This window comes from Schistocerca piceifrons, chromosome 1 (genome assembly GCF_021461385.2).
Source record: "Schistocerca piceifrons isolate TAMUIC-IGC-003096 chromosome 1, iqSchPice1.1, whole genome shotgun sequence".
NCBI classification, from domain to species: Eukaryota; Metazoa; Arthropoda; class Insecta; order Orthoptera; family Acrididae; genus Schistocerca; species Schistocerca piceifrons.
In genome coordinates this window covers 899,160,499-899,177,003 of record NC_060138.1, presented here as the reverse complement: position 1 = coordinate 899,177,003, position 16,505 = coordinate 899,160,499, and positions in this window count along the sequence as shown.

Below are 16,505 nucleotides of genomic sequence, written 5' to 3'. Positions count from 1 at the left end.
CGATGGGACATTATTCCACGACCACACAGATCTAGATTGACAAAATTTTCGTGGTGGTTATCGCATAGATTAGTAAAACTTTCTCTCTTCCTTCATGCGTTCTTCCTCTTGGATACTGTTTTATTTTTCATTGTGATGGCTAACTTTGTAATTAGAAATACAATGAGTACAAATAATACAATACATACTCAGAGAATGCTTTATTTACCCAGAGGGCTGACCTAACTGAAACAAAAAGTGTGAAAATACACGGGACTTTTAGATAATGATACCTTAGACTCTTTGAACCATGGTAGTCTCGTATAACAATGAACAGCTATATATTACAATGAACTTTTATTCTGCAGTGGAATATGCACCGTTTTGAAGCTACCCGGCAGATTGTAACAGTGTGCTGGACAGAGACTCGAAATTGGAACCTTTGTCCTTTACGGACAAAGGCTATACCGAATAAGGTACGTAAGCACGACTCGCGACTCAAAAATCATCCACATGGCTTCACTTTGGTCAGTGCCTCCTCTGCTACGTTACAGACTAGCCGGAAGTTCCCCTGAATGGCTTATGGGACTATCATTCCTTTCTTCCGGCTGTGTTAGCCCCTCAAGGTATGCTAGAGAACTCTTGTGAAGTTTAGAAGGGAGCAGAGTGCGCTGGAGCGAAGCTGTGAGGGCGCGTATGGAGACGTGCTTAGGTAGCTCAGCCGGTAGAGCACCTGCCCGCGAAAGGCCAATATATGGAATGAGAACCATATCGATTCTCAAAACCCCGGGGACGAATTCTTATAGCTTTCGGCCCAGACTGAACGATGACAGAACGCAAGTACAACGATGCATTTCGACACTTAAATGTAAATGACAGGTGGGCTAACGCATGAGAGATAGTGAACTCTCTCGTTAATCGTTCCTTCACGTGAGAAACGCGAATTTAATATTGTTTTTGAATGAACAGAAAACCCACAAAATCATTTCTCTCTCATTTGGACCGGAAATGGAGGGGCAAAGCAACAGACACATTCGCCTAAGAACTGCAATGGCTGCGAACACCTCATTAATCCAAGCTCAGAAGGCAATTTTACATCCCACATCTTTAAAAAATAAAAGTCGGGATATCGAATGCAATACGAGCGAAGTTCAAATCTGCTGCGTTAGCCGATTACGCTAATGCCACTTACAGATGGCTGGCGCTCTCTAACGCTAATGAACAGGCTGGTATAGCTTTGAACCTTGATTTCTCAAAAACCAATGCGAAGCGGGCGCACTGTACTCAAGCACCATTTGTTACATGTTCGTACACATGGTGACTATTATTAACGTTTAAATAACCCCGAATCAATGTGGATGAGGCTGAGATAGGTAATGTAATATGGGGCCGCAAATGTCGGGAAATACCCTAAAAGTGGATGACAAATGTTGAACATATGACGTCACCAGATGGTGTACCTCGGCGCACGTGCAGCGGTTAAGCCCACCGGTCTGTCGTAGCGGATCATCCCAACCTAGAAAAGCATTCATATCGGTGTGGGTCCGGACCTACAGTACGTGCGCGACTACTTGCGTCTGGCATTGCATTAGGTTAGGCAATTATCTGTTAACGTTAAGGTACGATTTACTATTTTATTTACTGGTCTCGCGGTCTCCACTGGTTACTGCAAAATACAGTACAACAAAAACTTAGCGTATTGCATCAAAACTAAATGAGTATAAGCTTCCGAACTGCGTCGCTGCCAGTAAATGACCTACGTTTTCGTTAATAAAACCAAGCAAGCCCGTGAACAAAAAAGGAAGCAGCAAAACGAAAAAAGCAAAATAAAAACAGCTTTTGCTTGGTTGAAGCGAGGACAATAATATTGTAATTTCTACGTTTACAACAGATCATTTTTACAAAAGGTGTTCGAGAAGGGCCCCCATATCTACAAGGGTAGGATTGATAAGCCAACCGCCCCCTCCCCTCCCCCCCCCCCCCCGTCCGCACTTCTCGAACGCTTGGCTCCGTGCAGGGTTCACGGGAAATCAAAAAGAAGTAATTGTAGCTCCAAAAGAGACTGCTGCTGACACTCTAATGACCTGCTGTGACGTACGGGTCACGGCCTGTCTTTCTCGGGGGCCTCGTACGTGATCTGGTGACGTCACATGTTCAACATTTCCCGATATATGCGGCCCCATGTGTGTACATTAAATTACTTGTTTCAGCGTCATCTGCGTCTCTTCTGGGGTTTTTGAACGTTAATAAGAATCACCCTTTATACTGAAATTCCAACGCTGAGTAAAATTAGCGACTCGTTGAGTGTATGTTTGCTTCTCATTTAGCCGATCGAATGTCTAAGCTGTGAACCAATTAACACTTTCGCTGACGGCTGCATAACTTGATCCTGTTCTTGTCAACACACACCAACGTTAAAATTTGTACATTTTCCGTTTTCTTTACTGTGACAGATGTGACCAACTTTGTAATGGTACATAATTATGCTGCATCTAATATAAAGAACCAGAATGAACTTTTCGCTCTGCAGCAGAGTATACGCTGTCGTGAAACATCCTTATATTAAAACTGTGCACCAGACTAAGATCAGTATCCGATCCTTCGCCCTTGCCGGTAGTATCAGAATTCGAAAAGCGGGAATGGAATTATGGTTGTGACATGTTCCTGCGCAGTACAGATGGCAAGAATACCAAGCGCAAATGGCAAAGGACCTCTGTTCGAGGGTGCGTGTTGTTTATGGGCGCACGACGGTAGGGTTATCAGCAACCATGTTGGAGTACTGATCTGGTACACATCTACATACACACTTCGTGAGCGACGAGGGCTGTACGATGGTAGGTCAAACAATAATACCTCTTGTGTCATAAAAAATTAATAATGAACAGATAATTGGTATTGCTCAGTTTAAATAAAGTGACTTTACCAGTCTAAGCAGTTCTACTGAACACAACATGTTGCCCCAGTGTACGGCACGACTGTGTAGAAGTACGTTGTTCAAAGTACTGTTCAGTTGTAGTTCCGTTTGTGTGAAGTCAGAACACGCTGTGAAAGAAGATAGTACACGCAGTGAAAGTAACTGAAAATGGCCCCTGGGTGTCAAATTTCTTATCATGCACGTGGATGCCAGATTCCTGATGATAAAGGATAACCACTTTGCATCAAGAAAGCAATAGTGTCCGACGAATATCAAAGAAACTGAAGATTTCAGCAGCAGAGTTGTCAATACCATGCACCGCCATCGAGAAACATGCTCTTTTGATGATCGTCCTCGCTCAGGAGCACGCAGAAGAATATCAGAACGCCAGGAAAAGTATTTGGTAGTGACCACTAAACGTAATACATTCAAAACTGATCGTGTATGACTGCTGAACTACACACATCATGGGATACACCTTTGAGTGAGTCAATAGTGAGGTATGAAAGAACCTCCAGAGCTATGCAGCAGCAAATCACTGTTGCGCTCCGTTAACAAGATGAAAAGGCTTCAATAGGCTACAGCAGGGGATTGGGGAAGTCTTATTCACTGATGAATCCAAATTCGAAATATTTTGAAGTAAACGCCATCAATTCGTACGATGTTTACCCCATGAATTCCAACTATGAAGCGTGGAAGTTATGAAGATCTTTTGAAGAGAATGAAGTCGGAAATTTGGTGAAAGTAGATGAAAAAAATGAACCAAAAGGATTATCAAACAATTCCCCACCGACGTACTAAGACATCTGGTTTGCGTCTGATTAGGAAAGGGTTTCTCTTGCAGCAAGACGACGCGAAACATATGTCCCGCTTGTGTCAGAACGATGTGCAGTTTCTAGAGGTTCAGAAAATTTTGAAAAACATGGAATGGCCTCACCAGTCCCCTGATTGTAAACCAATCGAGCTACTATGGGATGCGATGGACAGGATGATCCGAAAACGGGGAATAATAAACGGGACACATTTGGGGGACGTCCAGCGGCTAGAATGGAGCCTATATCCATCTGAAACCCTGGCAAAGTTGATCCAACGCATTTCGAGGGTTGCTAGGCAGTGATTAAAGCAAGGCCTTGCTATTTTGAGAAATCTAAAATTCAATTGTTGTATTTACCTATGCATAATTTGAGCTTACTAAACATTTAGAGAAGAATAAAATACAAGTTTACAATGTATTTCCTTTCCATTGTCCATATTACCATTTGGTGTTTCCAAACTTATGTAGGGTAGTGTAGATCCAAGCAGGAAAAGTTAGACGAGGTCAAATAAAGATTGTGTAGTGCATAAGGCAGCATTGACCAGCCCATTTTCGCAATTGCTAGATTGTGAAAAATGTGTGGAGGCGTGCATTATTGCCTTCTTTAACTTTCTTAAGTGTAATTACATCGATTTCGCTGTTGATTGTGAGCTCTGACGCGTCTATCTCCTCGAATCACTTCACTTCATCACGACACCCTCGACTGTCATATGTGACATTTTAACTGGCGGCCACTGCGTAGTTAATCTGCAATGTCTGGTTCTCTGTTACAACTTCACCCACAACCGCAAGTAGCTGCTGTCTACTACCGCGGTCCCTAACATTTCTTCATGAATGAAATTAAAACAGCTTTAGAATGATAGGACAAGAAGTGAAACCCTGAAATTTTTCCAACTGTCTTTGAAGCCTGGGTTCAACGATGGCGCAAATGTGTAACAATGCATGGTTACTACGTTGAACGGTAGTACCTACATTGTGTTAGAGGGCAGTTCAGCCTATGATCCTCGTATGTTGGTGGCTCTAGGAGCGTTCTCCAGTCTGTCGCAAATGTCGGTTCTATAAGATTTCTCAGTAGCGTTCCGCGAAATGAACGTCGTCTGCCATCCAGAGATTCCCATTTTAGTTCAAGGAGCATTTTCATAATACTCATCTAACCTGCTGATAACAAATGTAGTAGCACATATCTGAACTGAAACTTCCTGGCAGGTTAAAACTGTGCCGGACCGAGACTCGCACTCGGGACCTTTGCTTTCGCGGGCAAGTGCTCTACCAACTGAGCTATTCAAGCACGACTCACGCCCCGCCCTCACAGCTTTACTTCTGCTCGTACCTCATCTCTTACCTTCCAAACTTTACAGAAGCTCTCCTGCGAATCTTGCAGAACTAGCACTCCTGAAAGAAAGGATATTGCGGTCCGGCATACAGTTTTAATCCACCAGGAAGTTTCATATCAGCGCAAACTCCGCTGCAGAGTGATAATCTCATTCTGGAAACATGCCCCAGGCTGTGGCTAAGGCCGGTATTACACTATCAAATTTCTTTGTCCAATATCTTTGTCCAATATCTTTGTCAAAGATATTTGATAGTGTAATAGGGATCTTTGACAAATGTCGTCCAATATTTGATCAAATCTAGGTCGAGGCCGTATATTTGATCAAAGAAATCGCTTGTCTTCTGTTCACTGCAATGCGATATGTTACCACGCGGAGCGCTAGCATCGCTGCAGCGTTCTGTCGTCTGTAGTGTTTTTATAACCATTGCCGGTAAATACAGTTGGTGTGTGCCGACAACTACAGAATTAATAGAGATGTCTGAAGCTTATGAGGCGCTTTACAACGTGAGGCACCCTGAATAAAAAATAGATTAAGAAGATTGGAGACCTAACCTGACCTAACCTAACATAACATAACCCTCTCCTGTAGCAAGGAATCGGAGTGTTATAGTGAGCCTGTAAGTGAAAATTGTGCTTTGTGATATGAGGATACACTTCATTGAGCACATACAGAAATGTATGCTCATCCATTCTTAAGTAATTGATGTACGACTTGACGTCTTTCACTGTAAGCTCACGTAACAAGTTTTGTTGAATGCTTTTATCGTGTCGTCGTAAAACCCACGGCTTCACCCAGATTAGATTAGTTTTTCGTTCCGTAGATTCGTGCTGAGGAGATCCTCGTGGATGTGGAACATGTCGATTTTTTTTAAGCTGAAATAAAAATACTAATAGTATGAATAAATACATCATTTGTTTCTATTAAAAATTTCGCCAATGGAGTAGAAGGAGTTGGCCAGTAGTAAGTCTTTCAGGCTCCTTTTAAACTGATCTTTATTTCTAACTAAATTTTTTATGTTTCCTGGCAAATTATTGAAGATGAGTGTTCCTGAGTAGTGGACCCCTTTTTGAACTAAAGTAAGTGTTTTTAAGTCCTTGTGCAGATCATTTTTGTTCCTGGTATTGTATGTATGAACTGAGTTGTTTGTTGGAAAAAGAGATATATTATTTACGACAAATTTTATTAAGAAGTAAATATACTGAGAGGCAGTAGTTAACCTGCGAGCCGGAAGTATAGTGAGACTCTGTCATTTGGGCCTACGAGAGTTATAGTTTTTTTTTGTTTGTTTCTCATGCCTAGATAACTGTACAAACATATCGTTGCATGTATTGTAATAATCATTACATATAATGATCCACATGCAACAATATCTCTACGGAAGTATCTAGGCATGAAATACAAAACAAAAAAAGCTAACCTGCAAATCTCGTACGTCCAAACGACAGTCTCACTGTACTTCTGGCCCGCCAACAGTTTCATTTTCTTTCTTATTTTCCCCCAGTACCAATGCAAGAATCTGAAGTACCCAGTTCTTTGAAGAGGTTTCTGCAGGAGGTCCGTGAATTTACTCCACAAATAATACGTATTACACGCTTTTGGACCTTGAAAACTTTTGTTTGACTTCAAGATTTACCCCAAAATATTATCCCATATGACATTATGGAATGAAAGTATGCAAGCTTTTTCATTTTTATGTTGCCTATGTCTGCTAACACTCGAATTGCAAATACAGATTTGTTAAGGCGTTTCTGCAGTTCTGTGGTGTGCTCCTCCCAACTATTTATTATCAAGTTGTAATCCCAGGACTTTTAAGACTGTCAACCTCGTATGTATGGTTTCATTTTCTCCCCCCCCCCCCCCCACTTCTTTTCCGCATGTGCACAGAATGCAATTGGAGTACGTAGAACTGCTGCGGTTAATAACAAGTTGTTGTCAGCCATCTTGAACTTTGACGAAAAATTTGATGACAGTGTAATACCCCTTGTAGCGCTACGTCAAAGATCTTTGTCAAATATATTGGACGGAATATTGGATCACATCTTTGATCAAATCTTTGACAAAGAAACTTGATAGTGTAATACCGGCCTAAGCCATGTCTCCGCAATATCCAATCTTTCAGGAGTGCTAGTCCTGCAAGTTTCGCAGGAGAGCTTCTGTAAAGTGTGTCGGCTAGCACACACTAATATTGTATTCGAACACTACAAAATCGTTTTTGGTCAAATGTTTAAGAAAAGCGAAAACAAAGACTCCCTATAATCTATTTTTGTCTTAATTTTCACAGTGAAACGTAAATTGGGAAATGGACAAAGAAGGTATCAAACCAATCAGGGGGAGGTTTAGTTTTGGAAAAAAACAAGGTAATTGAGTGTAACTTTATTATTTTAATGAAAATTAAAATATTTCGTGAACAGCTGCTGCTAGCTCCATAAACGTATAGTCAGAGTTCATCTGTTCCAACACTACCAATTTTGCGCATAAAATGTTGCTTTCGTGCACTAATTGTGAAATTCTTCCTTTCACGGTAAAAAATTATATAAATATCAAAATTACAGCATAAACTGAAACTTCTCTTTCTCTTAGTTTATACACCCATAATAATAATAATAATAATAATGGAATATCGATCAATACTTAAATATGTTACATGCTCTCTGAAAACAAATCCTTAAAATAAAAAATTGAAAAGAGCAGTCAAAAGTTTTATGAAATGCTTTGCCTAAAAGTACGAACTAAAGCTGATTAGAGAAACAGCTGACACGCCTCATTTCCTGTTCATTATTTCGAGCATCATTCAGAGGTGTGGCAGCGAATGTTTATTTTATTTCTTACTTTTAGATAAACCATTTCACGAATCATTTGACTATATATTTTTTAAATTACTACATATCTTCACTAACATTTTTCCACGTTAACAGTAAGCTGCCTTTCATCTCAATAAATCGAAACTATATTGAAGTCATATTGTATCCTCCTCCATTCAATTCAACATTTTCCGGTACATTACATCTCGTCAGCAAACAGTTGGAGATTTACTGCTGCTCACCCTTATGTATCAATTCATTCATGTACATACGGAACATCATTGTTTGTCTTTCACGAATGTAGTGTCTGTAGAACCGCTGTTGGCTATTCTGTCGCTGACTTATCGTCACAGACTCATCAGTTATTATACTCAAATGGTTCAAATGGCTCTAAGCACTATCGGACTTAGGATCTGAGGTCATCAGCCCCCTAGAACTTAGAACTACTTAAACCAAACTAACCTAAGGACACCACACACATCCATGCCCAAGGCAGGATTCGAACCTGCAACCGTAGCAGCAGCGCGATTCCGGACTGAAGCGCCTAGAACCGCTCGGCCACAAGGACCGGCAGTCATCACACAAATAGTGGCGAAAGCGTTAAGCGAGTCCTTATCGATTATCGATTACGCGCCTACAGAAGATGTTCTCAGATTTTTTAATAGTCAAAGGAACGATCGCACTAACTTTCGGTGGTAATAATCTCGTCATTCACGATCCGCAGGAAACAAATTGAGAAGAATGCTAATAAAAGAAATGCACAGAAACATGGACGTTCTACAGTATTAGCCATATTTAGTTATCCGGATATCAGCTTAGATGGCCCTGTAAGACGAAGAGTGGTTAACAAAAGCAGTTGATATTGTGAATATCCGCATTTATATGCTTTCCTTGTATATAAAAATGTGGTCAGAACAATTTGTAAATGTTTTTCAGGACAGGTTGTGCTGAGAAATACCTGTTGTGTATTTTCGAAGTTAATTAGCATTGAAGTTAGCCAGGCAAGCCGTTGCACGCGCAAGTTCAAGCGGTCCGCCAGATACGGTAATTAGTGTGAATTTTTCTCGTAGCGTATATGATAGCGCACGAAACTGTTCAGCCCTTGGCTCGAGTTCGATCCTTGCTACCGCACCACGTCCAATTTGTATCGCTCTCTTGTTCGGTTTCAGGAAACGAAACCAAGAACTCGTTTGGCGACACCGTCTCTAATGGGCTGATTGAATTTGCGCTCGCAACGGCCTGATTGGCTAGTTGCAGTTAATTATGCCTGCAACGGCGCATCGTGTCGAATTTTCTTAACTATTCCTCAGCAAAACCTGCTCTCAAACACCCTGATAAGCTTTTCAGACTTTCTCTGACCACTCTGTATATGAAACTGTTCTGCCACGCAGCAACGAAAGAGTCAATTAAAATGGTTATCTAATGCATTTACAAGCGATGCTTAAAATAAAACTTCATATTAGAAACCATTTTCTGTTCATGGATTACACAGCCCTCCTCACCTAAGAGAGAAAGATAACGGCGTGTCTCAGTACATTTTCAATAGGGTTCTCTGCAACGTGAGCTCAGTTTGCGACTTTTCTTTCAAACTCCCTGAGACACACTGTGAGGGGGTTTGCAACCTTGTGTGGGGAGCTAACACTTTTTATTACTTTTTCGACCTAACGTGACTAATATTCTGTAGCTTCCGGTAAAAGCTGTCAGACGCACATTTTTGTTCAAGTGCAATACAGCCAAATGACTACGTTAATAATACTAAAATATTAATACGACCTTGAAATAATGCGTTAGTTTCAAGAATCCCTGCGATATTTAATGGCGTAGGAGAAACCGGTTTACGAGGTTTCTCTCATTCAATCAAACCCCATAGCTCTATCAACAATACATTTAATAGGTTTTCACAAGTTACGGAATACGCATAGTATTTATCTAGCTGCTGCACCAACATCAGCGCCTGTGAGAAAAATTGTTAAAATGTCAAGCTTTTTATAGAGGTCCACAAAGAATCTGTCATTGCAGCATTTTGGGTTTGGTAGGTTGCGAGAGTATTAATGGATGGCTAAAGCTGTGAAGCAGATTTTGAACAATTTGAGGATAGCTCTGTCATTGAGACAAGGGTCCTAGTTCGATTCGCGACCTGGCACACAGTTTTAATTTGTCTAATCTTTTAGGAAGGTGTCTGAAGTATGGTTTCGAACTAATAACGGATATAACTCTAATACCATTCTTCCGTATTTTGGAAATTTCTTTAAGCTAAGCTTCCCCAAAAAATTAATGCGTTACTTCTCAGATTGCGTGTGAACGAAGGAATCTCGAAATACTGAGTGATAATTTCATCCCTTTGGCTCACCCACTGTAATAAAAAAACATTGTTAAGTTTATTTTCCTTTTTCCGTCTTTAAACACGCTTTAAATAAAAAAAACATACGTGTACCACATGGATTTGTGTGAAGCGCAATATTCTCTAGTCACAGTTACGTGCATCCAGCATGTCCACCTCTCTTTTAAACAAACTAATCAAGAAAAGAGCAAGTGACATTGCTAACCCACTGATCTCTTTCCAGTTTCGTGTTACCGCATTGCGCGCTAATTTGTGAGAAATACACAAAATTAGGTACTTCAGTCAGATACGGATGAAAGTTTCGTGTCGGCTTATTGAATTTTGTCTGACACATGAAGCAGTCAATGTAAGGGTGGTTAGTTTTTTTGCACGTGTCTACTGTAGTTAATTCCGGACGACATTCAATTGCCACCTTAGGAAACCAATATACCAAAAAATAAAACGTAACACACACACACACACACACACACACACACACACACACACACACACACACACACACACACACACACAATAGCTATGGAACTACAGAAACATAGGCCGCATACAGCTCTTCCTTCCACTGTACAATAAATCATCCATGCATTTTAACCTCATCATCGTGTGCAGATGGTCAAAATACTTAAAAAGTCTCTAAAAAGATTCATCGAGCGAGAGAGCTCTGTTATAAAAACACGGGACTCCACGATTTCTCTAAATCCCTTACAGCCTCTCAGCCCGCCCACCCCACAAGGCCACATCGCTCGCTCGCTCGCGCTCTCTCTCTCGCTCTCATTATGTAATCCTTTGCCACATTATGCAGAACTGTACCTAAAACGACGTATTTTAATTATACAAGGTATAAACGTAGCCATTAGCTGGTTTTCGCTCACAAACTGTATCTACCCGCATTTTATTGTTTCCGATGCACACAGCACGATGGTACACGTAAATGAATACATATGCAGAAGTCTTAGTGTAAGTGATATAAAGTCAGGGTGTATGCACACTTTCTTCTGGACTACTGTAACGATTTTACGTTACGAATTTAGAAATAAATAAGACGTTACCTAGTTTAAATAGCAAAACTTTCTACATGCCCATTTTCAATAACGTATTTTCATTAAAGCACAGCTGTGAACATGTGACTTACGACCCCATAATTTCAATATTTGGGGGCGTTGCGAAGATCAAAACTGCAGCGGAAACGTATCGTGCACTAACTGATTATTATTAAATGTTTAGTTTCCACGCTTTCACTCACTCGAAATTTAAATCACGATCTGATGGAATATAACCAAAATAATCTCTTATTAGCACAAATTGCAGTTTATTGAAAAAAACTAACATCTGCAATACGTTCGATATTATTATTCATGCCAGAAATTCAATTTACAAACTTTGCACGTTGACTATTATTATCCACACCGCATTTTCTATAAAATTAATGGCAAAGTTTTTAATTATTGAATTAATGCATCTGCATGTGTTACATAAATCTAGAAGATATAGCATGACTACATTCTAAACAAATTTCAGTATTCATTTAGAGTTAATGCCCAATAAAAATAATTAGAAGTCAACCAAACGACAGCTATGTATGTTTAATATACCATCCATTTGTTCGTAATCTGTAGAACGAAAGCAAAATAAAATAAGATTAGTAATTTAGCAACAGAAGCAGGGAGTAAAACGAGGTCACTTAGCGTCAGCCGTTGAGCTAGTAAATATTCGGTCCAAATATTAAGTAAATCGTTAATTTTTCCTCAATTTTCAAAACCGTCAATTAAGTACAGTCAGCGCTGAACCCTATTGCCGAAATAACGCCCTCTTGCTTACGAATGCTATCGTTACATCAACAAAATCATGTCTAAGCATGTGAACACTTTTAAAGCACGTTTGTATTCGAAGACGGGGAGCATTTGGCTAGTACGGAATACAGCGCTACAACCAATCAACAACAGGGTTATTTGTACCTTCAGGTTTGCAGGAATGTTCATCACCATTGCGACACTCTGTAGTTCCTTGTAGCTGAGGCCCGATAGTTGTTCCGCGGTAGCCGTTTTGTTTACGTTCTCTTCCGCGGATGATGTCAACGGTTGGGGGGGAGGTGTCAGCCTCTTCGCCCCGGAAACCGCTGCCACTCCCTCGGCCATGTTGACTGCTAGATGCCTCGGTCTGATAATGCTATCAACCACGGTGCTTGTCCTAACCCCTTCGCACTACACTACTACACCGTGGTATCTTCGACAACAAATGCCTAGCACGAAGCAGTAGGCAGAAGCAGCACGGGCAGTATAATGGCAGGTGGGGGTACGCAGTGACGTAATAGGCGCTGTAGTAGCGGCGCACTCTGTTGATGACCAATGGTACTCATTTTCCGCGAACACCACATACCCATATGTGCAGGTGCGGGTGACATTGCGAGTCGCATTGACGAAACGAAATTATGTGCGAATGCTGAACTGTGAAGATATGTAATACATTTTTCATGATAAAAACCCTGTTTGATGTAGCAAAGTTAAAACTGTGAAATGTATTTGGAAAATTAACAGCTGCGTCACTGTACAGCGTAAGAAAGAAGCTGTCTTCGAACTTCCAACCCATTTTTTGCCTTTCGCACAAATGCAGTAGTCACGTCTGAGAGTATCGTAAAGAAAAAGTAGTTGAACTTAGCAGTTTCCTCAGGATTTTTGGTTATTTAGGTCCCGAAAGTCACGGAGAAAATCGTTCTTCCCCATTAATTTAAATACATTATATTTTCGTTTCGCCAAGAAATATTGTTTAATACTAGAACTCGTTTTGGAACGTTATCTCTTCGTAATTTGTAAATAAACCGGTAATTGTCTCACTAAAAGGCAAATAAAGAAAGTATAAACTGTGAATACTGCCTGGTGTTCGCGTCGTAGAAGTGGATTTTATTTTAAAAAAAGGAAAGAAAGAGACTAAACAGCTACTACGAAACGTAGTTTTTGAAGTTACCAAAATATAAAAACCGCTTCACTTTTTTTGTCGTTCTTCAACATAGACAAGTGGGAAAGTGTCAGACTACAGATTTAAACGTCCGGCGTTCGATCCCCGCTCGGTATAAGTTTTTTTTCTGTAATTCATCGCAAATTTTCCTTCTATCGCTTTAATAATGTTCGAATTCCCCTGTCATTTACCATTCACTTACGAATGTAGTTCCCTTCTATAACTGGCTTCTTAATTCGATTCGCACGTCAGAACCATGCCTAGTAAAGACTGTGGCATCGAAACAGAAGTTCAGATCGATGGCTACTATCTCTCTCTCTCTCTCTCTCTCTCTCTCTTTCACACACACACACACACACACACACACACACACTTTTTTTTGGCGGGGGCTGTAAGCGCTAGCAGACCATGTAATTCGTTTTGTGCACTTCTTAGCAGACACATCTCAGCTGCAAGTCGTATTTATATCGCCAATAGAGCGATGAGATAGAGTAACATGACTGGATATTTAGTAGTGTAAATCGGAAGAATTTATTTAAAAAAATTCTTTTATTTCCTTTCATTGATTTTGTTATTAGAGTAGTTGTACTTTTTGTTCTATTAGTCCTTAGTAAAGGAATCCTCACATGTCGAAAAAGAGAAAGAGAAGTGCTAATGATCCTTCCAGAGGTTCTACGTGAAAGGTCTTCATAGATTTAGAATTAGTCAGAAAATCTTAAAACATGTTTTCATTGAAGAGGTAATAAGAAACTTGCCACAAACATGAGTTACATAAGATAATTTTAAGGCTGTTATAGCCACACACCCTTAAGCAGAAAGGAGTTTGTACCACTTATTTACACTGTCTTGTAGTACTTAAAAAGTAAATGTGCTAGGAACCAATGATATATATACAAGGTGGCTATGCTAAATAGAACAAGCTGTAGGAAATGGTCCCTGAGAGGATAAGGAGCAAAGAAGGTCATATGGTCATATGCCCGGAAATGGTACCCAAAGGAGGCACACCCACTTCAAGTTGGATTTAAAAGGCGTTGACCGCTGTAGAATATAACCCCGTTATGAGCACCACGCATGTAGCCCGCCAGAGTGGGATAAGCATGAAGACCGTGTGGAACTTTCTATTGTCACTACCGCATTCGTATTACCTACGGACGTGCCTCCGCGACCACTGTTATGTCGCTAATTCGTCGCACAGGCCACCAGGGTGCTGGGACTTCCGTCATCCGTCCTATTCACAGGTGGGGCTGGCTACCTTCACGAAGAGCGATGTCGTCAACCTTCACAACAGCCACCTGTGAGGGATTCCCCATGGTGTGGTGGCAGCGAACAATAAGCACCGGTTGAGCCTCAAAATGTGAGGGCGGGGATTATTGGCGAACGCCTCTTGAGTGTGGAACTAAAACACTGCTGCCGACAGGACATTCCCGCTTGCCTGGTATGTTTCATGCGTACTTTCGATGAATGAAACCTGCAGTGCCAGAAAGCTTTAATGTCCACCTTCGAGCAGGCGTATCTCAATTAGAACGCATTTCCACCAAATGTCTGTACGGCTTATTTTGTTCCTTATCCTGTTAAGGACCGTTTCCTAAAGTTTGTCACTATTTAGCAACATCTCACTGTGTAAGTAAGTCGATCACTTCAGTACACTCAAGATGTAACAAAGATTATAAAGACTGAAAGATTGTCCCAAAAAAAAGAAAAACACCAACAAGCTGTAGGGATAGCTACCTTACGCCGAATAAAAAAAAATGTTTGCTAAAAATGGGCCATAAATTGCACACCTTAAGATCTATGAACATTTGTTCATCTTCGATACTATGAAACAGATCTCATCTATTGCAAGGGCTTTACTTTCCATATTTTGGAGGTAGAAGAGATGTTCCACACTAGCGAAAATGAACAAGTGCTCGGAGCTCTTAAGATACACGTTTTAGAGCCCATGTATACTAGATATGTTTTTCTTGTTTTCGCCCATACCCACTTCTCCGAAAATACGGAAAGCAAAAAGCTTGAAGTAGAAGAGATGTATTTCATAGTATCGAAGATGAACAAGTGCTCATAACTGTTAAGGTACGTATTTTAGAGCCCATGTTGAAGAGACATTGCCGGCCGGGGTGGTCGAACGGTTCTAGGTGCTACAGTCTGGAACCGCGCGACCGCAACGGTCGCAGGTTCGAATGCTGCCTCGGGCATGGATGTTTGTGATGTCCTTAGGTTAGTTAGGTTTAAGTAGTTCTTAGTTCTAGGGGACTTGTGACCTCAGAAGTTAAGTCCCATAGTGCTCAGAGCCATTTGAACCATTTTTTAAGATACTTTTTTTCTTGTTTTGGTGTAAGGAACACAACCCCAAAGGTTATCGGTGTGTTTCTGGGAGACCCTGTATTATACTCGTATTAGGTAACCATTTTAAATTCGTCAAGGGAATAGGAGGAGCTGGCCACCAACAATGCCGTTAGAATCTTATCAATGTGAGCTTTACTGGAAGCTATTTTTTTTTTTTTTTTTTGGCTGCCGGCAAGCAATTGAAAATGTGTGTTCCTGAACGATGGACACTTTCTGGATCGAAGTAAGATTATTCTTATTTGTATTATTGATTCATGAACACAGTTGTTCGTTTAAAAACCGTCTTAAGTGAAATTTATTTGGGGCCCTTATGTGTTTCATTGCCATTTTGTGCGAAGATGATGTCACAGCTCATATTATGAAACCTTTATTGATAAACCTTACTTCTTTGTAGGAGTGAAATACAGGTCTCCTGTAAAAACGAGCAGCTTGTGACGTGCATCAAAAAAGTCTCTTTCAGCACACGTTTTCAATGTAGCAGTAGTTCTGAGGCCTTAACTTGGAAGTTTTCCAATGCTGAAACCCGCTGCTTGACGACTGCGTTCAACCTTCAGTTGTCAAACTGAAAGGTTAACGAGCTCCGCCGTTGACGATGTCGTCTTACAGTAAAGAAAACCGTGATAGTGTGAACATCGTACCTCAAGCTATGACGGATGTAAATAATGCATGTGTGTACTGTTCTGAGCTAAACAAATGACGTCATAGATGTCTATTTTCCGCGACCGGGTTCAATAGCGACTGCAAATGCAGGAACGAACAACAGGACAAGACTACGTGCGTGGCAGCCTACAACACAGCTAGTGATTATGTTGGCAGCGTGGTGCAGCTCCAACCTTCCGTACGACGACGTGGAACAGTGGTAAGGGCACTCACTGGTCTCGTATCCAGGAGCAGAGGGGTTCCATTCCCCATGTGGCCATCTAGACTCAGGGTTTACGTGGTTAACCTAAACCGACGAAGGCGAAGCAGTGATGATTGATTTCCTTAGCAGTTCTTGTCCTCTCCGATCACGTGTTCGGTCACCAAT